The sequence below is a fragment of the Danio rerio genome, chromosome 11, assembly GCF_049306965.1.
Source record: "Danio rerio strain Tuebingen ecotype United States chromosome 11, GRCz12tu, whole genome shotgun sequence".
Classification (NCBI taxonomy): Eukaryota; Metazoa; Chordata; class Actinopteri; order Cypriniformes; family Danionidae; genus Danio; species Danio rerio.
Genome location: NC_133186.1, coordinates 34,623,296 through 34,648,602, shown reverse-complemented (window position 1 = coordinate 34,648,602; position 25,307 = coordinate 34,623,296). Strand labels below are relative to the sequence as shown.

General features: G+C 35.8%; 1 long non-coding RNA gene across 2 annotated transcripts in view; it reads left to right on the top strand.

The window, feature by feature from the left end:
• LOC141376633 (uncharacterized) overlaps positions 1-24,161 on the top strand; it is a 199,241-nt gene extending 175,080 nt beyond the window's left edge. Inside the window, exons 4-5 of one of the 2 annotated variants that reach the window (XR_012387228.1) lie at positions 9,854-10,012; positions 21,925-24,161. This is a non-coding gene — a long non-coding RNA (uncharacterized lncRNA). Of the gene's footprint in view, positions 1-9,853; positions 10,477-21,924 lie in introns of those variants that run through there. The other variant, XR_012387227.1, reaches the window with a different exon arrangement.
• Positions 24,162-25,307: the final 1,146 nt, after the last annotated feature.

The window sequence follows — 25,307 nt, the reverse complement described above, 5'->3', positions numbered from 1 at the left end:
CCCAGGACACACTCCGTTCTGAGGGATAGAGTGTATGAAAGAGAAGAAAGTGATGGAAAAGGGGATTAGCGCAGCACTGAGCTCAGGACATCTGGGTAGGCCTTTATTAGTCCCGGCAACATCCCACCAGAAAAAAAAAAAAAAAGCCAGAAGGGTTGTTTCTAGAGAGATGATTGGAGAGAGATTCCCAGCATCCTTCAGTGCTACAGGAAAGGATCTACATAAGCTCTCTATGGAGCCTCGGAGGTATCGGAGGCCATGCTAGGACGTCATGGCTCACAGCACTAATATGGACCCTCTGAGACACTGTCGCCTCTTGCGATCCAAGCACTCCAACTGTTTCTGTGTGCTTAAAAACCACTCACCATATAGACTTCTTTGGCAGATTGTCAGCTTCTCTGTGTGGACCGAAATCTAAAGTAAATCTGACTCTAGATCTAAAGCCATTTTTGGTTGGTCGATACTGTGTACTTAACAGCAGAGGCTTTTGATTAAAAATAGGCCACGTTTAACAGCGACCACTGAAATTTGACTATTTTGCTTAGGTTTTAATAAATGAATTTAAAGGAGACTGATTATGTAATGCCGACTGTTGCTTTAAATTCAAATGAGATTGTGCTCCCAGCCCTCTTTCTGAAATTATCTTCAGCAGGTGCTAAAACTCTAATGACTGATATCGTTTTAGCATTGATATTGCAATGTGCAAATCTGCAATGGTCACATCGCCGGATCTTCAATGTTAAGTTGGAATTATAATTAACCAGAAAACACAGAGTATGTGATTTGTGGAGTCGTTGCAAGGATTGAGTCTAATTTAACAATATGAAAGACTTTTATTTGGATGTGTTTTTTAAAGGCCTGTGACTGTAAGATGCTGCTTTGACACAATATACATTGTAAAAGCGCTATACAAAAAAGGTGAATTAAAATGAATTGCTTCTCACTCAGAACTGTTAATGCTAATGAGAGAGATATTGTCACTAATGGGCAGGACTTTTCCTCTCCAATGACGCGTACAAAGGGAGAATGTCAATCAGTGTAAATGGAGAAGTGTGTTATCAAGTGTGAATATAAAAAATAGAATTAGTTAATTTTTACCTTTAGAGACTGGCTATATTCACACACTGTTGCCACACAATTGTTTAAACCCCTTAAAACAAATTATATGTGCATAATATGTCCCTTTTAACTCCTTAAAACATGATAAATCAGTTATTTTAGTTTAGTAAAGTGCCCAAAGTGCTTTACAACAATAAAATAACATTACACATTAAAAGATTCTGGAAAAGTAAGACCAAAATCAAATCAAGAATTTCAAAAAAACATTAAAACAATTAGATAAAGCAGAACAAAAACTAAATATCAAAAGATTTTCTAATTATGTAGGTTTTAAGTTTTGCTAAATTATGTCTATTTTTAACTACCGTATTCATACCTCTTCGGGGTTTTTCCTGGATTCTAATGAGGCGTAAGTGGTATCCCAATCATTACATTTTTGCTACTTGAAACAAACACATTTTGCGCTATTCTTGTAATCTTTTGAAGTTAAATTATCTTATTTAAAATTGGCTAAAATTAAATGTTATTAAGTACTTGACAAGTGGTTGAGCATCACTTTGGGTCTGTTGCTAGCTGTGACTGCTTGCCTGATTATTTTCAAAAGGAAAGGCTGGAGAGGATATATTAACAATATCTCATGTCAATTCGTAACTTTTTGATTCAGTGGCTACTACGTATAAATTTAACTGATCTCATTCATACAATTTAGTATGATTTCCTTATCCCACAGTGACAATTGAGTATAAAGGTGGGGTTGGGTCATCTTTAAAATTGTACGTTTTCGTAAGACTGAAGTCATACAAATTAACTGCTAAATTGACAAAACGTAAACTATTTACGCTTCCTCACCAGATCAGGCTGGATAAATATATTTTCAAAAAACATTGTACAATTATTTTAATATAATACAGACTTGCAAGAACCAATTAGACAATTTTAAAGGAACCCATAATGAATTAGTTTTTCTCGGTTCTGACTCCATTTCTATACAGTTATTTACAAATAAATTATTAGAAAACCAACCATCTTTACAATCTTGTATCCAGACTTATCAAGTTTAATAATGTATTTAATAAAAAATTACAAACATTGATGTCTAACTTTTAAAAAATAAATGAATGTGAGGGTAGTGAATGATGTCTTCGGTCACTATATGCCCAAGGTATACGTTTAAAGGTTAACAGATTTAAAAAAAAAGGGATAAATAAATAAAGACTGCTTTCCTGACAAATGCATTTCTAATAGAGATGGATCAATCCCTGCTTATGCCTTGCTTATCACAGTAGCCTCCATGAATATTTGATAGGTCGATATTACGATAATCTACTCTCAGCCTTTCGAAGGAAAATTGTTTTTTTCCAAGGGATGGAGTTTTCAGCAGTGAAGCTGTGGAAGTTTGTGCGTTCGACCTTGGTGTCTATTTTTGGCTGGCTGTTTTGTTTGATTAAATAAGCTCTGGTATGGCTGTAAGAGGCAATCATACAGAGATTTCTGAAGTGCCTTGAGAGGTCTAGCGAGCTGCGCGGACCCCCACAGACACTTGAGTGCTGTTATACAGTTAGATTTTTATGTTTTGCCAGAATGTTTCTTTAGTTGAATCGCAGGGATAGAGTTGTTGGTGGTGAATTCTTGGTAATGGACAAGGAGGTGAATTTGGACAGGTGAGTTTAAACTGCTGAGAATAAACTTCATCAACTTTTTGTGAACTGCAAAGTGCATTATGGGGTATTTTAAATTATATTTTATATAATTTTGTAAACTTTTATATTTGCTATATATTTAAGATTGGTTTTCGAAAAACTTTGGCCATTCCTGCTCTAGACAAACTAAAACATTCAATGAACCAATTATTAAGTACTAATTTTTGTCCAACCTTGATGAATTTAAATAAAAGCATTCCTATGGGACATTTAATAAAGCTTGTCAGTATTAGCAACAGTATCTGAGAGGAAAGAAGCAATGTAAAGAGTGAAATAGGCAAGTGGGAACAAACAGCTGAGCATAAACAAGTGAATATGGCAAAATGGACAATTAAATAGGAACAGGTGGAACTGAACAAGCGAGAATAAACAGGTGCGTATGGACAGGTGAAAATGGACAATGAATATGGCAAGGGCTTGTACCCTTTTGGTTCGCCACCTTCATGCTCAATTACCTCATCCGCCATGCTTGGTATACCTGACGAGCAGGGAATTCAGGAGGGAAGACAGGTGGCCAAGGCATTATTCAGACAGGACAGAAATGTGAGCAGACTTCTCTGGGCTTAGAATGGGATTCACAATATCCACCTGGAAATCAGCCAGTGTCTATAAATGAAAGAACGAATTCCTGAGGCCGTTTTGCATTAAAGCCTTTAAAGAGAAGTTATTTGAAAGTAAAGGCATTGCTTTAAAATTATTCAGTGTTGGCTGTCCTACATTACACAGGAATTTTAGATTCTCGCTGGCGGAACGCGCTGATGACGTGACCTGTCTGCACAAAAAAGCTGTGGAGAGGTATGCAAATCTAGATAGATGCAATCAGGTAGGACAGCCTATCATAATGTTTGGACCTAACATTTTGATTGGATTACATTTTATTTTGCTACGCTTTCCACATATATAAATACATGTTAATAAATTTAGACTGCTGTCCAGATATAGAGACTTTTAACCAGCATACCAAAAAGTTTTTTGAACCAAATCACCTTCTTTGCCTTTAAATGCTTGAGCTGTGGATTAAAATCAAAGTCGGAAGAAAAAATCAGAAACAAACTTCTTTATATGATGAAATCGGTAGGCTACATTTTAAATAAGTATCCCATAAGTAATACTACTGTAATTTGTAGGTATTGTTAAACCTGTTAATTACACTAATAGAACACTGGAATACTCGATTCTGATTGGTCAATCACAACATTACAAGATATGTTATTCCTAGATAACAACCGCTGAAACTAATAGCACCGGCTCATCCGGGTACTTTGAATCACCTTGATTCTTAGTGAATATAATCACATTCGTATATATGCCCCTCTGTCATGCCCCTGTTTTTGACTGTGACTAAATAATATGTAGGTTAATGTATGTTTTGTTCAACCATTTTGATTTCTGTCAGATTTGCCTTTAACTAAAGCAATAATATACTATTATGTCTCAGAACAATGTTTTGCGTATCATCATTCAATTTGCGTGACAAGCAGCCATGTAATATGCGGGATAAAATACATCCAGTAGTTTGGTTTCACAGAATAAAGGCCTTTAATCTTATAAATAAAGGCTCCTACACACCGGGATGCTTTTCGTTTGCGTTTATCATCAGCTTTTTACGAGACGTTTTTCCGTATTCAAACCCAAGCACTTTTCACTGGCGTCAAGCAGAAGAGCATGCAAAATCACTCTTTGACGTTAGATGACGCTACACAACTTTAAGCTTCTGATACCTGCTTATAACACAGAAGAAGAGGAGGAGAGGAAGTTCACACGCTTGTTGTTAAAGTTATTGGTGACTCGAACAAGCATGGATGATTCAAGCAGCAGCGTGTTTACAAGAGCAATAAGCAGCTAAACGTTCATATTGCCTCTGGGCATTTTCAATATTCCACAGTTTTGCGCTAGAGCGCCTCCAAGTACTGTTTACTGTAACTTCAGTAGCTCTGTGCACGTGAACAAAAGTGCCGATCTGATTGGTGGAAAACCTGCTTATTACACGAATAAAATATTTGAATATTCGATTCTGATTTGGTCAATCACAACATTTCAAGATATGTTATTCCCAGTTAACAACTGCTAAGACTAATAACACAGGCTCATCTGGGTACTTTGAATCATCTTGATCGATAGAGAATTCGTTTACATCCATATATATGCTTGTCTGTCATGACTAAATAATATGTAGGTTAGTGTATGGTCCATTCAACTGTTTTTGTTTCAGTCAGATTTGCCTTTAATTAAAATTAATTCTTTAATTAAAGGCAAATCTGACTGAAACAAAAACAGTTGAACAAGTATGTCTCAGAACAATGTTTTGTGTGTAATCGTTCCATTTCCGTGATAAGTAGCCATGTAACATGCTGGGTAAAGTACACCCAGTCAGATTGTTTTATAGAATAAAGGCTTTTAATATTATACATAATACTAAAAGACTGTTGGGCTTTATTCTGTATTAACAACTGATTGTATGTACCTGTACTTCATCCCTTAGTTACTATATAAACAAAGCTTAAAACCTTTGATGTATGAGCAGCTCGCACATGTGCTTTGAATCGCTTTTTGGTCTAACTAGTTTGTCTACAAGATGTTTGTGCTGGCTTGACATGCGACAATCAATAATGTTCATTCTTGCGTGTCCCACATTACATTTAAGCTTACACAAGAACCACTAAGGTTTGTTTTTATGCATCAAGAAGGTAAAGCTTCCATTTATGTTCAATGTTTATATTTTGTTTATATGCTACAAACATGTCTCTTTACAAGGTTTGTATTAAACAGCTTGGTTGATATGTATTTTAAAATCTTTTTAATTAATTTTTGAAGCCTCAGACAGAAATTAAAACAGAAATTGCTAAATTAAAAAGTATTTTTGATTTGTTCCGAAGATGAACAAAAGATTTTGTAACAAAATTAAAGTAAAATAATGCTGTTGTTTTTATATTATGTTAGCATAAACTAACCTTTTAAAGAAGGATTTAACATTTATATGTGGTGAATTCATTATGCTTTTTTATTTAATATCCCAAAATTCACCTTAGTAATGTTGATGGAAATATAGCTAGCGAGGATGTCAGAAAGTGATATAAAATTTCCAGTCAGAGCTTTCAATAGTGACAAAAATCTTAAGATATATCTTACAGGCAGGCATTAAAACGCACTGATGTTGAACCATCAGCTTTGGCTTTTACCCACAATCTCCTCAGGATCATATCATACAATCTGACAGGAAAACGTAAGGGACAGATGAAACCGGTCTTTTCTTCTTCTTTTTCTTCTTCTTCTTCTTCTTCTTCTTCTTCTTTTTTTTTTTGTGAAAGCACATGGATTCTGCCATCTTTACAGGCACATAAAATGCACATGAAACTTTTCCGACATGTGCAGAGAACAGTCTGACAGGGTCAAAGCCATTTAAACGCATTCACTTTTTGGCTTTGTTGTGGCGTTTTGTCAGTCGTCTTTTCTTTTCGCGTCTTCATCTTTCCTTTTCTCCCTCTGTCCTCCTAACATTAGAGAGTGAATGCATAAATAGAAGCACGTTTCAAAGCCCCGTGGTTGTCTTTCTGTAGTCCTCCAGGGACAAGGCACCGAGATGAGCTCTACAGGGGCCACAGAACAAGGAGCAGGGAATGAGACGAGAAGGAATTTATAACCGCTGTGAGTTATGAAGCTCTCCAATGTGCCGATGATCAGTCTGCATGGCGGGGTGTTAATTGACCAAGCCAACAGTTCATTTGAAATCTCTTAACTGGTGAACTGTCACATCGGAGGCCTGAACTAACCAAGGGTTCAAAAATGAATACCCGCTAAGCAAAAATGTGTTGCATAACAGAATGTGTCCTGCTTATTTATTATACTTTTTTTTTCACCGTGATTTTCTAAAGACACCCAATAAAATCTGACTTAGTGTAATGTGTTTAAATAAGATAATTTTAGGCTCATTTATAACTCCTTTGATTGCATATTAAAGTGTTATTTATGGATCAAAGCATGATCCCATTGAATAAATTAATTGTTCTTTTTAAAATATTTTTTTTATATACCAAAAATACATTTGTATTGCAATGTTTAAGGCATCCTGGAGTACTTTTATTGAAATTTTATCAGATTTGTGTGTTGAGCATCAGTTAAGACAACATTAGCACATTTAAAAGTTTTAATTGTGGGGAAAACTGGATAATTTTAAGCTTTTGTCAGCTAATTTCATCTTCTGGGTTTAAAATAATTTCTGGGGCGGCATCAAAATTGGTGACGTAGCGCTCATCTGCTACTGGAGTGATGACACATTGGAAACAGTGGATAGCGCTGTGACACAATGACGTTAATCGATTTATGTGCTGTCACATGTAAAACGGAATCATGATGGGAAAATTAATAAAGCAACTCATGTAAACACCTTATTGTTGTCTCATTCAGATTAAGGCAAGTCATTTGAGTACTGATGATGGACATCAGAACTCAAGTAAAAGTAGTCAACGATTACCAGTTTACCCAAAAAAAAGTAAACAGAATGGTGTGGAACAGAATTTGACAGAATTTTTCTTGGTAAACTATCACTTTAGGGAATCTTTGCTAAACAAATAAAATAAATAAATAAGGTTTGACAACAGCATATCTTCACAAAAAAAAACATGTATTTTAGATGCGATAACCAAAGTAAAGATGTAAACCATTTAATTTTAGAACATAATATTAAAAGTAGAACATATTATAATGCAAAATGAAAATGACCCATTTTTAGCACTATAGTGTACGGTTTGTAATATTTAGTGCAAGAGGGCAAGCTTCTTCTGCACAATCTGGGTTAAGGTAACTCAGAATCCAGACAGAATAGATGCGTTTTGACAGCTGAGGATGGAGAACCCGTGCCCTGGGTCTCATCATGGAGTTTGCCACCACAGTTGTCAGTCAGAACTGATGTAACAAATGTGAAACACATTCGTTTGCTTTCACTCGCTCTCTCTTGCTGCCTGACAGCAAGCAGACAAGCACGAGCACATGCACTTTCTACCACATCAAGAGTAAAACCTGTACTGTACATCATTCAGCAGAGAATCCTGTGCAATAACAAAAGTACAAAACACTATTAACACTAATAAGAAATACCAGAAAGTGCTGTTGTATTATTACACCATGTCCTAACAAATGACAAGATTCAAGCAGTTTGTCTGTCCAGATGCCATGTGATAAAATAATTTAAATACCCGAGCCATTCAGAAGCATAGAATAATGCACTGCACTCTTAATAATATGGCAAGGTGTATAATCAAATTAATCCATATTATACCAAGTACAATGCTGAGTGACTGATAGTTGCTGGTTTGTCAGTTCTAACAATTTTTTCATTCTTTCCTTCAGCTCAGTCCCTTATTTATCTTAGGTCGGCACAGTGGAATGAACCGCCAACTATTCCAGAATATGTTTCACACAGCGGAGGCTCTTTCAGCCGCAACCCAGTACTCCGAAACCCATTCACTCGCATTGACACACACACTTATACACTACGACAATTTTGTTTATCCAGTTCAACTATAGTGCATGGATTTGGACTTTGGGAATTGGAGCACCCGGAGGAAACCCACACAAACACAAAGAGAGCATGCAAACTCTAAACAGAAATACCAACTGGCCCAGCCGTTACTCGAACTAGCGACCTTCTTGCTGTGAGGTGACAGTGGTAATCACTGTGCCACCATGACGCCCCATTCATTTTCAATATCAAGTTATTTTATTTTTGAAATCTGAGGTAAACTATTTGCTTCCGCTTTCAGTATAGCAATAAATGTCACATAAAAATTATATTCATTGGTAGAATTCAATACCAAATAAAAGCCCATAATCAGCACCTGAGATTATCATTATCATACTGGATTCCAGCATTATGGATGTGACATTTGCAGTAACAATTTGAAGCATAAGTTCACAGAGAATGTATTTAAACAGTATAGTTAAGAGTGAAGGTGACAAAATATATATAAATTTGTGAGTTTGTTTTATTCTTTAAGTGAGGGCAATAAACATGATTATGAATGTGACCAAAAAAAAAAAAAAGATATGCGATTTTACAGTTTAACAATTTTTTTTTTTGGATCCATGAAAAGTGAGTTACTATACACAGCCCAAATTATATAATACTAATCAAAAGTATAAGAGTTGGCTCTCTATAGAACAATTTGTTTCTTTGCATTTATGAGGAAAAAAGTGTTAAAAACTCCTTTTAACATGAAAAAAAAAAAAAACGTTTTTATTACTGTCACGCATAATTATGACATAGTGTTAGATTCATTAGACAGACGTAGTATTGCATGGCTTTTTGGATATGCTATCATGATATTATTCATTCATTCATTTTCTTTTCGGCCTGGTCCCTTTTATTAATCTGGGGTCTCCACAGTGGAATGAACCGCTAACTTATCCAGCACATGTTTTATGCAGCGGATGCCCTTCCAGCCGCAACCCATCTCTGGGAAAATCATAATACTATGCTATTGTTATTTTATATTTTGTTGTTGTTACCTAAATATTTCGGTGGTATCATGGTACATTAGTTGTATCATTTGGTACTACTATCCCAGTGGATACAGAACGTTCCCTTTATAGTTATTTGAGGAACCAAAAACATCCAAAACCAAAAGCTGTTACCATTGTCCCAATAATGTATTAGGTATTACCATATAAAACTTGCAACTAGGCTCATTATGGATACCCCTGCATACATTTCTGAAGAGTGCGAAATACTTCCCTACTTATTTTGCAGTTTTTATTTTTGAGAGGCCACTGTCAATGCTTTTTCCAACTTCAAATTTCTCTTGCGTGTGCCATTTGTGCCTGCTCTTCTTGCGTAAATCCACCAAAGGCCGCTGTGGACTGCCTGACTGACTGATCCCCACACCCATCCCCTTCCCTAAACCCAAATGATTTTCAAAAACACAGTTTGACCGTCCCATCGCTTTCACTAAACCCCACCGACATTGTTTTTTAAAGCAGTCCAGAAAAAGAAAAGCCCTCGCGGCTGCCTGATTTTTTTGTTTTCAGATCTTACTACGTTCTCACCTGGTTATTTACTTGTTTAATATATTTTTTGCCTTATGTTTTTGTTTTAACAGCTATCTTCTCCGGACTTGAACCCCATCAAAGCGGTCAACTCATCTTTACGTCCGGCGACATATGTGACGAGCCACTGGGCAAACTGCAAACAGCGGAAAAGCTGTCCACACGGAGGTTAATGCGCAGAACAGAAGACGTTTGTGGCGTCATACCACCCTGTAAGTGTGCGTTTTAAAGACGAAATGCAGCCATACCTCTGGCTACATAATTTGCACTCTACAGAAATGTATACAGGGGTATGTTTTCACAATGAAACTGTGTTAGATACCTTGCTTGTACCATTGTATCAAACGGGAATGAGAAAACATGCAAAGCACATTTTACAGCTTTATTGTCTCTCATTAATTCTTGTTAAATACCAGACATTTTCTTACATCCTCATCTATTTAACTCTCATTATACTAAAGGTTTTAGGTTAATACTAAAGATGCATTTTAAAATATAGCATTTAGCTAAAAAATTGTTCTTGATATAACAGAAAGTAAAGACAGAGTCAAAAAAAGTGTTCATTTACAGTACTGGATGATTCAAGCTAATGGTTGTTCTGTTATTCATGGTTTGAGCTTATGGTCTATTCATAGTTTGAGAAAAAAAAAATAAAGATTGAGTTCTGCTATTGCACAATTCCCCGAAGTTATTCAAAAAGCCCTGTTTACTGCCAAAGGTCATCCAAAACAAGACACACTCCATTAAAACAAAACCATGCAAAAAACAAATGATGGAATATTCACTTCTTACAGTTTACGCTGTAGGCCCATATCATTATTAGTAGCATAGGTTTAAAGGGGTCATATCATACAATTTTGTAATACTTATTTTCCCACTGAGGTCCACTAACTATAGAGAGGAGCTTCTGTTTTATAATGGTGTATTTTATGGCCAATTCCATGCCTTACTTTAAAATAAATGGAATATTTTTGCTTCTGTGCTTTTCAAATTTCTATAGGCTACTCTATGTTAACATGCTCTTCATGTGTGAAATGAGAAGCAATGCTCACACACAAGCAATACACTTGCTATAAAATATAATTAAATAAGTAGTGTCTTTGGAAAATAGTTGATGCTGAGATGTAGAAAGCTGTTAAAATACTGTAAAGATAATGAGCATTGATAAAAACAACCTTCAGCCTCTTATCTCTTAAGCTGTGATGCGTCAAAAGTTGACATTTAGACAGAAAACACAACATAACATTTGGTTGGTCAGGTTCTTTAAAGCTTAACTGTAATTTGGGACATCACATTTTATGAAAGATGAAGTGAAAATGTTTTAGAACAAGTCCTAATAGTGATTAAGTCAAATCCATATTTCCATATTATTGCCTAAATAATTTGTCCAACTGATTTAGTAAGGAATGAAACAAGTCTTGAAATGTATTTAAAACACTGACTTATTTATGAACAAATAAGTGAATTGTATGACAATAGTAGTATTATAAGTGAAGTTTCACAAACTAATTTCGAGAGGAGCACGTGATATGATTGACTGCAGCTGGCCACTCATCTACATGCATTAGCTAGCCAATCAGATTGATACAAACTCACTATAAGTAGCCTAGTTAGAACTACTCCCTTATCTTCGTTTTTTTCTGAAGAAACCCCCCATTCACCCCTTCTCCTCCTTTCCTCCTTTACGAGGGGGAGCTCTCGAGAACTGCCTGATCTCGTACTGAGACATTTACCAGGGGGAGCTCTCGAAAACAACCTTATCTCGTACTCCCCTCACATGCTCTATGGACCAGGCGTGAGCCATTGGGTCAGCTATCTCCGAGCTCAGGGTTCTCTCACGGCACAGCATGCCAAATCTGCTAACTTGCTAACAGTTGTCAAACAATATCTAAGTGTGAACTCTTAAAACAATTATATCAATGAGATTATCGATATATATGAATATCGACATGCTCACATAATAGACATTTGACGCACATCTTTTAACACTGGCACTTATATTGATCTGAACTGAACGGAATCAGCACTGAACTGACTCAATGTGGAAAACCAACATCTGTGGAACTGCGAAATTCTGTTTTGAATTTCATAGTGATGCAACTTGTTTCTTACAGTTACGTATCTGTCTTATTAGTCTACAGTTTTGCTTTCTTCAGCTCTTTTGACCCAATCTGTATTTTATAAAGTGCTACAGAACTTACTATTTGCCACAGGAAAGTATTTCTGAATTGCATTAAACTGACACAACTGAGGAAAACGTGGCAAATGTAGTATTCCGAGTATAACAGGCATCATTTTTAGGTAAACATTGTTAACATCCAAGAGAGTAACCCATCAGCTTTGAGAAACACAATCTCACAGAAAGTTTGTTGACCTTTGACTTACATTAGTGCCTAATTTTTACAATCTTATTTATGCATTTAAAAATTTGCTCATCCACCAATGACAGATGGACGTAAGGGTGGCATTTGGGGGCACGTCTCCTTTTAAAAAAACATACTTTTGAATGAATGAAGTAATAGGATTTGTGTAAATTAGCCGCTTTTCTGCCAAATAGTTACTTTTCCCCACTAGATCAGACTAGAAAGTCATTGAATCTTTCACTCATCTAGGAAGGAACCATAATTGAGTTATTGAACAAAACTCATTTGCTCAAAAAAATATTTATTCATAAATATGAAGCACGTTATGTTTTTGCCAAGCAGTGGTGGTTCTAGTTTAGATGGCACCCTGGGCAAACCATTTATTTTTTAATAAATGTAATTATTTATTTATATTTATTATAAATAAATAATTTTATTATTAATATTATTGTACAGGCTGGGGCATTTATATGGAGACACCTTAATAAAATGGAAATGGTTGGTGATATTAACGTCCTGTTTGTGGCACATTAGTATATGCGAGGGGGCAAACTTTCCAAGATTGGTGGTGACCATGGTGGCCATTTTGAAGTCGGCCATCTTGGATCCAACTTTTGTTTTTTCAATAGGAAGAGGGTCATTAGACACATCAAACTTATTGGGAATTTCACAAGAAAAAAACAGTGGCTTGGTTTTAACGTAACTTTATTCTATCATGAATTATTGACAATTTTCTCACCACTTATAAAATGTGTTCAATGTGCTGCCCAATGTGTTGGATTGTCAATGCAACCCTCTTCTCCACACTTTTCACACACTGATAGCAACACCTCAGGAGAAATGCCAACACAGGCTTCCAGTATCCGCAGGAATGGTTATCTGCACGCATGTGTCAGTGTGGTTTCACTAGCGCTGTTTCGGTTGTACATAGAATAATAAACGTGTGCAAAAGATGTGAATGGCCCCTAAGGTCTTTATTCTGGGATTACCAATCAAAAAATAATACACTTAAGTAAATACACATAAAGTAAATCGTATCTCAATGCTTTTACTAGGAGACATTTTTTTTCTTTTTTGTCTCCCCTTGCCGCCCCCAGCAAGATACTGCCCTGGGCGATCGCCCATATAGCCCATGCCTAAATCCACCATTGTTACCAAGTATGACGCAATCCTGGATTAACATCTATGCTGATCCTGGAACATCATTTTTGTTCCAAAATGTAATCCAAACCTATTCCCCACCCCTAAAGGCTGATTTATACTTTTTTTTATTATGTCGCATAACCCTTGCCGTGTCGTGCACCTTCCAAAAAATATAACTACATGGCACAATGACGTGGATCAATCTCCTTGATTGATCGTCTTGGTACCGGTGACAAGCGTGGGTGGTGCTGAGCACGAGCCTGATGGAGCAAGAGTTTACAAGTCTCAAGTCCCATGAAGAAGCTCCAGATGGAAGCTTTTGTTTTGTTTTTACCTTTATGATTAAAGTTGCTGCATGTCCACCGATGGAACTGTAAGCCTGAACTTAACATAAAGGGTAATATATCCCTTAATTCTGATTGGATGATTGGAATGTTCCAGATCTAGGATCATGCTTTACTTGGTGAAATCAGGTTAGGGTATAAGTATGACACTTGGAATCATGAAATTTAATTCCAGTTCCTGGAAAACACCAGTGACAGGCAAGTCTCTGCAATAATTCTGTGGGCCAGAACTACTCACCTGCAGCTTCTCCACGATGGACTTCCAGCATTCACCAGCCTCTGGCTCTTAGACTGCAGCTTTGTACAAAATGTTTGGCCAGAGGAGAAAAGGTCACTCCGAACTGAGCCTGATTTCTCTCAAGGTTTTTTTTTTTTTTTTTTTTTTGCTTCACTTTCTTCAATTGGTGAAGTTTGTTCATCTCTACTGGCTTGCTTGGTTTGGGACTTGTGGAGCTGCACATCGATGGATTTGCTCTTCAGTGTTTAGACTTTCAGCAGTGAAAATTAACCAAACTGAACTGAACTTCAACTTGAAAGCTGGAATGACAGTTTTAATTTACTAGAACTTCTGTGTTATCCCTTAGGGGTTGAAGACCCCATATATGCGATTTGAGACGTCTTGTCCTGATAAAGCTGAAAATAACTTAAATTACACTTTTAGTTTTGATTGTACAGATAGGAGCAATACATCAATCAAAGCTGTACACTCACAGTAACAACAATAGTGTGTGCTTTTGCAATAATAATTTTTACATAATTGTGAAGTAAATATTTTAGCCTACAAATCTGGTTTCTCAAAAGTATTGTTCAGGCACGTTCAGTGTGTGTTTTTTTTTACCTTATTTCAGCAAAAAAAATAAAAAATCTACAAAACTTACAAACCAAGCATAATATATATATATATATTTTTTTTTTTTTTCTAAAACACGAAAGCATTTACATCAATAATTGTCACGTATTATTGTAGCACAGTTTGTGCTGAATATAAATAAAATACATGTTGGCTAATACAATGTAATAAGTAGCTGAAATAGGCACAAATGTTAGGGCATGTCAAAACATCTTATGGGCCCCAAAATCACCTCAGATGTCTGAGAGTTAAACTGATTTGACACAATCTTCATTGTAAAAGCACTACATAAATAAAGATGACAGATAAATATGATAAAAAAAATTACCCAGTCTTTGTTTTTGGTTAGAAAGATTTATATCAGCAACGAAAAAAAAAAAAAAAAAACATTAACTTTTGTTTACAAATCTCTATGAATACTTTCTCAGAGAAACAGCAGTTGCAAAACTTTTTAATTATTTATAAAGATCAGAATTGCTTGATTCTTTATAACAGTGAAACCTCTAAGTTTTTTCCTCTACGGCTATTACCATTTCCTGCATTTATGTGAAAGCGAGGTAGGAGATTTCACAGGAAAGTTGAAAAGAACACCACTCAAGAGGTGAGAGAAGTTATTTCCTGGAGCCAAAGCCACAAGCTTCAGTCCTTCGCTGCAAAGCTGATTTACAGATTAACTGAAAAGTACTCTTCTTTTCCTCCTGAGGAAGTCCCACTTGAGAAGACATTAAGGATGTTTAAGAGGGATTAAGCCTTCTCTACCAACTGCTCTTTAAAACCTTTTCTTCTGGTTTTTGGTAGGGCAGATCAGTGAAAGGTACAAGACTGACGCCTTAAAGACGTCTGTAAAATAACCTTGTCAGAGTAATTAGCTTCTCCTCATTTCAGAATCAAATTATACAGATATTCCACCACTAGAATCTTTCATATTCTAATGTGGAACGGATGAACTATATCTTGAAATAATAAGACACATTCCTGTCACTCTCTCATTTCGACAACTTCTGAAACTTTGATCGCTGCACCATTTTTGTGAACGCAATTATACGTTCCATATATAATTTATGAAAAGGGACGTCTAATGTGCTCATAAAGATTTTTAGGTTACAAAGTTCACTATTGGATTCTGTTTGATCTCTGTCGGCTTTGTATTTTCTCTCACTAATAGAATGAAAGTGAGCATTAAAAACTCCCTGTTCGTGATCAGTGAGACTGCTGCGCGGTTGAATGCAATTGACTGTACCATACTGGAGACAATTATTTGGACACGTGTCTCTGAAAGGAACTGGCATATTTTTCAAGAAAAAAAAAGGAAAACCAGCAAAACGACTTACCCGTGACACTGCCATTCGAAGCTTTAATTTACGTCTCCTCCTGCATTTTGCAAGAGATCATTCTGAAAGAGATCAGACACCCGGAGGAAATGTTATTGCTCATTTTATGTCTCAGAAGCGTGTTTGCTAGCCAGACTTGTTCCTAAAATGCTCTATTTTTTCATCTTCAGTTCATGCAACGAATTCAGTCCATCCAATTAATGTACGGGCTTAGAATTCAATTTTTTGTTTTGTGCAGTTTTTACCTTACTTAACCTGTAGATTTATTTTTCTTTTTTTTTTTTTGTAATTAAAAATCGGACTATTTTACAATGCGGTTATATTTACAGTGCTTCCCACACATAGACTTTATTTGGGTGGACCGCCCAGGTATGTTGACGGCTGCCCAAGTACATTTAGTGAAACTTTTTTTACTATTATCATTATCTTTTACACTTTTTTAATATACCATTATAGCCAAACATCTGTGGTTTATTAGGAAGTTGTTGTTTATCCATTTCATTCTGTGTGCTCGAGATCTGTCAACACTCACACAAACAGTCTCATGTGCTCTGCTGACCCACAGAGACACACCGTTTATGGACTTTAAAAATTTGTTCGGCCGGGGTTTCAAAATCTCCTAAAATGTTCGGCTTTCGCTTTCTAAATTTGTTATTTGTATGCGTTTTAGCATAGGGGAAAGCTAGATTGCTGCTGGATATGGTGTCAGTGAGACCAGCAGAGTGCTCAACCTGTGGTCTGTGTGGGTCCGAATGCCCCAGTATATTGAAGGGTACTGTTTAGAGAGCACTGTCTTTTGGATGAGATGCTAAACCGAGGTCCTGACTCTCTGTGGTCATTAAAAAATCCTATGATGTCCTTCGAAAAAGAGTGGGGGTTTATTCCGGCATCCTGGCCAAATTTGCCCACTGGCCTCTGTCCATCATGGCCTCCTAACCATCCCCACATAATAATTGGCTTCATTACTCTGTCTTCTCTCCACCAATGAGCTGGTGTGTAATGTGCATTCTGGCGCAATTTGGCTGCCGTCGCGTCATCCAGGTGGATGCTGCACACTAGAGGTGGATGAGGAGATTCCCCCCAATGTGTAAAGGCGCTTTGAGTGTCCAGAAAAGTGCTATGTAAATGTAAAGCAATATTACTATTATTATTTGCCTTATTTAAATAATTGTACACATTTTAATTTTGTAATTATTATAATTTTTTGAGATATTGTTTATTTTTATCCCCTTTTCTGTCATAAATTTGTCATTTGCTGTGAATTTTATATACAATAAATATCTAAAATGCTTTGGCATTCAACTTTGCTTTGAACTTGAATGAGAGCGAGAAGCTAATTTTACCTGTCAGTGGGTGCACATGGCTCTTAGTGAAATAGTGGATTTCTTTTTTATTTCAACAGTCTTTATTTTTTCCTTCAACCTATTGAAAAGATACAGTGCATAACAGTGTCATAATAAACAAAATTATGGTTAAAAAAATGTTTAAAAAATTTTGTTTTTAAATGGTGTGTTTCAGTACGCCTTCCACGGCAAGTATATTTCAAACCTGTGGGAAGCACTGTATTATTTTAATACAATAACTTTATCTGGTAAATTAGCTGGATACAATAACTTTATAAATATATTCATATAAAGGGGTTGGACAATGATAAATTAAAATGAAAATATGTCTTGAAAGTGAAAATATATATTATATATAATTATAATTTAACATATATAATAACAGTTACTCTGTCCACATACAGTAATGGATTGATGAGAAATATCCTATACATATATTCATCTATTGTAAATCTCTGTTCATAGCTGATATAACCTGTATATAATGTTGATAGTACATCCATCTGTAAATATCACTATAGTTTTTCTATAACTGCACTTTATAACTTATACCTGTATCCTGCACTTGCTGCTATTGCACTTCTGGTTAGACCTAAACTGCATTCCGTTGCCTTGTACTTGTACATGTGTAATGATAATAAAGTTAAATCTAATCTAATCTAAATTTTATTTTAAATCTTGACTTTAAAAATGTTGCAGGATAATTGGTATGTTCACACATAGCAGGTTTGATTCAATTAAAATGAACTCTGTTGTGATCTCCCTGTTAGTGTGGTTCTTTTGAGTAAGTGTAAATGCAGCCATCCGATTCCTGGTGTGTACCTAACAAGTGAAAGAAGACCCCTGAAAAGGTGTTTTCACCACTTCCAATATCAAGCTACAAGTGTGAACACACATTTAAAGAACCAGCTCATCCAAAAACTCCCCAAAACAAGTCAATATTTACTCTCCAATCTGCTCACCATCTTGGTTTGAAACCTGCAGCAGTACAGAATATTGTTACTTATGACTTAAATTTCAACCTGTTCTTCACACAAAGATATTTGAGCTACAGCTATATGATTTCAACACACTTGAAAGCTAGTGCATTATTTATGTGGATTACTCTGCAAGTTTATTTTGGAAAATTCAAAGAAGTTGTTAATAAAACATTTGCTTTAACATTTTTAGAAAAATCAAATAACATCACATGGCTTTGAAACAATAAGGAAAGTAAATAATGACATTTAATCATTTAATCTTTGGAGCTACCACATTCAAATAGCTACATTGATAATGCAGGTATTTATAATGACATGTACAAAAAAGTACACAAGACCAGACTGAACAACTTGGTTAATGACATAATCAAAAGCATGTCAAAGTTGTAGTTTGTAGTATGCATATTAGTAATATGCATTGCTAAGAAATAAGTCTGGACATCTTTATTGATTTGTTAAATCCTCAGATTCCAGATTTCCAAATATTTGCATCTCTGTGAAATATTGTCCTCTCCTATCAATTTAATTATTCAGCTTCAACAGATGTTGCATAATCATCAGTTTCTAAATTTGGTCCTTATGACTGGTTTTGTGGTTCATACTCTATATAATGTTGCAGTCTTACTTCTGCTAATACTGTTAAACTACTTTGATGTGGCATCACTACGCACTTCACTTTCTCACCAGATCTTCTGACCAATTTCTAGAATTTCTAAGCAATTTCTAAAATGTAAAGCCATTTTTCTTTACCTTCCCCTTTAAACATTGATTAAAAAAAAAAAACAACAACTGATATTGCTCATATATTTACTGTGGCATTTTTCCTAACTGGCCCATATAGTGATTATGGAGGACAGGACAGGCAAACACTTTAGTTTAGGGTGGATAAAAATCTGTGATGCGAACCTCTGCAGCACTCAGAAAAATATAACAGCATTGTTCTGAGAGGATCAAATGCATGAGTCTGCACACACTGCCAAACATATCTCACTCATCTAAATCCTACACAGAATGCTCTGTTTTGAAACACAATGGAGGAGATTAAACACCGCAAATTGTATGAAATCTTCTGCATTATAAACAGCACTGATGAGGGGGAAAGTGCCATGCACTCGCATATATTACACGCCTTTAAAATTTAAGCAGCATCAGCGTTATTTTTAGTAGCATAAATGTACAATTGTGAATATCACAAGTTACAAAATGCAAACAAACCAAGCATGATTGGCTATTTTTAAAAAGAGGAGGAGCCACTCAACATGCACCATTCATACTTAATTAACTATTTAAATGGAAATGAAAATGCCATCAATGCATTAAATGAATGCAGAGACCTAAACGGGACGGATTTTTCAGTCCCACTTCCGCAAGATTCTCTCCCGTTCCCGACTGCTCTAGCAGAAATATTATTTTCACCTGCTCCTGCACGCAGTATTCAAGTTTTTTCCCGCTCCATCCCGCAGGTAAACATATAGTTTTATTTTTACTGCTTCTTCCCACTACTCTGTTATTTGTTTCACTTTCTTCCATTTTGAATACAAATAAAAAAAAGACATGTTTCATTTTATTTGACTTTAATTAAATGGAATGATGAACATGGACAAACAAGGAGTTTTTTAGAACATAGAAATAGAGTCAGAATAGTTATAAATAGTCTAATAATTTTGCAATAAAACAAAACAATAATAAATATTATTAATGATGTCAAGTGGTCAAACAGAAAAGCATTTGGTCTAATACTGCTTCAGAATGTGCAGACGTGTGTGTGCGTTATTATAAATATATATATATATTTGTTAACAAGTACTTGTTTTATTAAATACAGATCATAAATAACATTTTAAGTTTAAAAGTTACAAATACAATTGAAGTCGGAATTATTTTATTTTTATTTTTTTATATTTTCCAAATTATGTTTAATAGAGCAAGGACATTTTCACAATATGTCTGATAATATTTTTTTCTTCTGGAGGAAGTCTTATTTGTTTTATTTTGGCTAGAATAAAAACAGTTTTACATTTTTTTTAACCGTTTTGAGGTCAAAATTATTAGCCCCTTTAAGCAATCTTTTTGATAGTCTACAGGGTAAACCATCATTATACAAAAACTGTTAACCTAATTGAGTTAAGCCTTTAAGGGCCTATTCACACTATACTATCCGAACCGTGCCCAGGCCCATCTTCTGTTTGAGAAATGTGAGTGCTTTGAATCGGAACGTGGTTCACTTGGGCTTTCGCATGGTATGCTTGTGTATGAGTGCAAAACGTGCCCGAGTCCGACATTGAAAGCAGGACTTGACTTTTAAGGGACCGTTTCATATGGATTTATTAATCGTTCTTACTGTTCAATGAACACAAACTTTCGTAGTTTAGTAAAGACGCAAACCCCTCACTGCACCACAGCTGTACTTTCAGCAAACCTCCTAATTCCTGCAGCATGAGGACTTTATGATTGTTAATAAGTGTCAAAAGTGGCTGATCTGTTCAGCGAAATATTTGAGTGTGTGTCACTGAATGTGTGTCCAAATGCAATGTAAGTGCTGGCGTTCAGGGGTGACGGGAGGGGGGACAAGTGTGCTTTGGCCCAGTTTAAAGCAACTGTACATTGTGTGAGTACTCCCTAAATGTCACTTTAAGCTGTATAGAAGTGTCTTGAAAAATATCTAGTAAAATATTTTGTGCTGTCATCATTGCAAAGATAAAATAAATCAGTTATTAGAAATGAGTTATTAAAACTATTATGTTTAGAAATTAGTTGAAAAAAATCTTCTTTCTGTTAAACAGAAATTGGGAAAAAAATAATCAACAGTGAGGCCAATGATTCATCGAGGCTAATAATTCTGACTTCAGCTATATATTTTTTATCATTAATCCAAAAATCATTACAATATTGAGTAAATATCATGTTTAAATAATTACATTTTGACAAATGTAAACATTTTTTTCATTATTTAGATTCTCTTTTTGACTCAGATACCAGATTTTTAAATAGTTTAATCTCAGCCAAATTTTGTAAAATACTAATAAAATACATCAATGTTAAATTTATTTAGCATAAATCTCAATTTCCAAACAAATGTACACTTATGAATGATTTTGGGGTCCAGATTTACAATTAAATAAATACAGTATACAGTTGAATTCAGAATTATTCGCCCTTCTGAATTATTAACCCCCCTTTTCCCCAACTTCTGTTTAATAAAAAGAAGATAGTTTTCAACACATTTCTAAACATAATAGTTTTAATAACTTATTTCTAATAACGGTTTTATTTTATCTTTGCCATCATGACAGTAAATAATATTTTGCTAGATATTTTCAAGATACTAGTATTCAGCTTAAAGTGACATTTAAAGGCTTAACTAGGTTAAACAAGCAAGTTAGGCTAAGTAGGCAAGTCATTGTATAACATTGGTTTGTTCTGTAGACAATCGAGAAAATATTGCTTAAGGGGCTAATAATTTTGACCTTAAAATGTTTTTTTATTATTATTATTATTATTATTATTATAAAAAAATGTAATAAATCACTTTTTTCCGGAAGAAAAAATGATATAGAAAATACGGTAAAAAATTCCTTGCTCTGTTAAACTTCATTTGGGAAATATTTGAAAAAGAAAAGAAAATTCACAAGAGGTCTAATAATTTTGACTTAAACTGTATATACCAATATGTATGACCTCATTGCATTAATCTCACAGCAATCTTGAGGAGACAGTTGAAATATTGGAAGAGATTTCATTTGTGATACTTCTTTCCTCCTGTGTTGAAGGAGGATCTGAGTGAAAGTCCAGGCCAGAAGAGATGGATTTGCGCTGCGTCTAATCCTCCATGTGAATGAGCGAGCATGTGGTGCGGGCCAGCTGTGCTGAAGGAGCGCGCGAGAGAAGAACGAGAGCATGCTGTGAGGATGATGATGAGGGATCTCTTGCGGCTTGTGGCAATGAAACTAAAGAAGCGGATCAGTCTGCCTGCGCTGATGACATCACTTCCACGTTGGACACCCCAGCCGAATGCATTAAAGAACGGTGCGTGTATCTGGGATATCTTCAGCTAGGCATTATTCTCTGTTCTCTGTTCCCATTCTCCATGTATGTATACACACCGGAGCCCCCCGTGTCTCTCGCTCTTTCTGCTCACCCTCCAATGTGGCGTAGGCATCCATCTCTGGTTCATAATGAGATAATTAACGCCGTTTGATTAATTGCAATATGGCGAGAGGGATCTGCAAGGTCTTCCCAAAGACTTAATTCAAAGCTGGGCCTAGCAGGAGAGCTAAACTATGTCACCTTCCTCTGGGCTGGGGAGAAAAGCTACAGGGTAATTAATGGACTTTTGGACATAGGGGGTTGGCGTCAGACTTATGATCAAATTTCACTGTGCGCTGTAGTGTTTGGAAGGTCAAAGGATGGTTTAATTAGTTATTATGAGAACCAGAGAGACCGTTCTAATGAATGCGGTGAGAAGGTGGAACCAGCATTGGTGCAACAAAGATGCAACCAACACAATCTTACAGCAATTTATTGATTATTAATAGTGTTCATGTGTCATCCAACCATTAGGAAACTGCAAAACACTAGCTCTTCTGCTAACTGTTAAGTCATGGACTAGGAATAATTGTTATGCAAGAAAATATAACATCACTAACTGACATGAGACATCTCTTCAGAGAAAGAATGACCAGAAGGGCCAAATGTATGGATTTGTGCCAATCGAAAGCATCATTGACCCAGAACAATCTTTATAACTGTCTGTACATTTGTTTTCTTTTTACACAGTTCCTATTCTAATTTGCAGGTTAAGTTTAATCATAGTATAAACTGAAATATAAAGTCAAAGTATATATAGCAGAAATGAACAAATCAACCCAGGCTCATTCTGAAAACGTATTGCATTACTGGAGAGTGACAAATACATCCCAGGTATGTTTTTTTTTTAGCCTGATCTCACGAGAAAACGTAAGTATTTTACGATTTCTTAGTTTAGTGGCTAATTCAAACAAATGTGTACAAATTTGGTCATACAAAAATGTACGATTTTAAAAAGGAGACGTGGCACCAACCCTGCCCCTAAACCCAATCGTCATTGGGTGATGAGCAAATCATACTAAATTGTAGAAATTTATATGAATTAGTCACTAAATCAAAAACTTATGAATTGCCATTCGCGCCTGCTTTTCTCGCGTAAATCTACCAGAGGCCGCTGTCGACTGACTGACTGACTGTGACCGATCGACTGGCCCATCCTCCTTCTCCCCTAAACCCATCCAATAGTGTAAATATACAGCAACCTGCAGCCTACAGTAGCTATAAATGCACCTATGCCCCCAGTATGACCTTTTGTCTCATATTTACACCACATATATCTTTTCTTTCTTGATAAGGCCATTTCGTCACCTTAGAATTATAAGTTTCTATCTGACATTTTTGTCAAAATTGAGGTATTGACATATTCTTATTAAACAACAATTTATTTACATTATGGGATGTTTTTTATTAAGTTACATTTACAGTTACATTTTAAGACTTTTTATTTAAAAAACAAATGTTGCACACATACTGTTTGCTATGGAATGCAAAAAGTTTGAACCTTGTTATTCCAAGGTGACGATTTAACAAGCTCAAAGTTGATTCACTTTCAGCTAATTATTTTTTAAGAACTGTGTTGTGTGTAAAGCATTGTAGGTGACTGAATAACTTGATGCAACACCTGATGACTCAGGCTGAATGAAGGACACAAAACAGAGACTGCCTGTTTAGGACCCTTCAATTTGAGACGTCCTTCAACAACTTTACTAAGACATGTCCTTCCGATTGAGAAGCACCCACTTATACTTCATCACTAAATGAGTCAGCCTTTTGAACAAATCTGATGAATTAATGACACTTACTGGTTTTAGTTTCTCATTTATTATGTTATTAAAATAATTTTACCATACACTATCTGACAAAAGTCTTGTTGCCTATCCAGATTTTAGGAACAACAAATAATAACTCGACTTCTAGTTGATCATTTGGTATCAGAAGTGGCTTATATGAATACATTTTGTAAAGCCTTAATTTTTACTTAATTAGGACATTAAAGTCTGACTTTCCTTAGACAGAACTCTTATCACTTAACCAAAATAATGTACAGTATAGAATATAAAGTCATGGTGCAGTGGAAAAAGAATTAATATTGTGTATGACTCCTATTACCTTGGACGACTTCACGCATACATCTCTGCAATGACTGATAGTTTATTAAAGAGCCATGAAACCCCCTCGTTTCAGCAGGGTGTTTTCACACCTCTACCTTGGAAAAAGTCAGAAAAGTGGGCGTGTCCAGCTCTGTTTAGGGGGGAGTGTCGGAGGAACTAAAGTGGGATGGTGTGGGAGTGTCTATTTGTGCACGCGCGAGTTTCAGAGTCAAAATACACACCCTCACAGACAGGAGAAGTGTTTAACCTACATGGACATCTGTAGTCGAATTATTTGCCAAATTATTAAATGTTGGACTTTAACTGCAGTTTGGCTCTTTCATTCAGGGAATTCATTCATGCCCCTCGCGACAAACGAGATATTTGATTCGAGGAGCTGCTCTAAGCGTGTATTTTTCATGCAATGTTTGATACCGCAATCCGAATGAGAGAAAAAAAACTCTGCATTTCCCGGAAACTTAGATGCACACGGCAGGTAGTGTCAGAAAGCCGCGTGTGTTATTCCGGTCACAAAATGCGGTGCTAACATTTCTGCACTCTGTGCAATGGTTAACTTAATTCGATACGAACAAACTGAATAAACAAAGAGCACTGGTCGCTCACTTACCAAATCTGTAGAGACAGAACAATCACCAGCAACTAGAGCCGCGTCTTTATGGAGAGAATACTACAAGCAAATCCAGATTTCAGCGTTTGCAGATGAGAACAGCTCTCAGGTAAACAATAATCCTCCTTAGACACGTAAGTTATTGTTGTCGCGCGTCGCGTACACTGTTAATCCACACGTGACTCTGAGCTCTCACAGAGAGAAAATGAAAACGAAACTTAACTGCAGCAAACTATAAAAGCAACACTTCACGCTTGTTTTGCCAACACAACATGGCGTCTTTGTGGTGTAAACAAGGTGACAATAATGAATATTAATGAAGTTGCACAATAGAGCGCGGTGATTGGTT